The sequence below is a fragment of the Mus pahari genome, chromosome 13, assembly GCF_900095145.1.
Source record: "Mus pahari chromosome 13, PAHARI_EIJ_v1.1, whole genome shotgun sequence".
Classification (NCBI taxonomy): domain Eukaryota; kingdom Metazoa; phylum Chordata; class Mammalia; order Rodentia; family Muridae; genus Mus; species Mus pahari.
Genome location: NC_034602.1, coordinates 74,412,223 through 74,412,833, shown reverse-complemented (window position 1 = coordinate 74,412,833; position 611 = coordinate 74,412,223).

Genomic DNA, 611 nt, shown 5'->3' with positions numbered 1-611 from the left:
GGAGGGGAGGGAGCAACCTAGGAGGGAAAGTGGATGGGGAAGGGAGTGGAGGGGGGAAGGGAAAGTGATCTGGTCCTGAGTGAGGAAAAAGGACTGAAGCCCTGAGGGCCACCAGAAAAAAGTGGAAACAGGCAACCTTGAGAGGTAAGAGGTTTGGGGGATCCTCCAGAATGCACTAAACCTGAGAGGTGAGAGACTCTCAGGACTCAAAAGTAGGGACTGTAGATGAGAGTAGGAAGAGGGAATTTATTGAGCCCACCTCCACAAGGAAGACAGAGCATCACATGAGGGAGGGGAGCCATCGCACAATCACAACTCTGATCCATAATTGCTCCTCTCTGAAAGAATTACAGGGATAGAAATGGAGAGAAGCCTGAGGAAAAGAAGGTTCAGGGACAGGCCCAAAGTGGGATCCACCTCAAGGGGAGGCCCCCCAAGGCCTTGACACTATTACTGAGGCTATGGAGTACTAACAACAAGGGACTGTACTGGCTAGCTTTGTGTCAACTTGACACAGCTGGAGTTATCACAGAGAAAGGAGCTTTAGTTGGGGAAATGCCCCCAAGAGATCCAGCTGTGGGGCATTTCCTCAATTAGTGATCAAGGGGGAG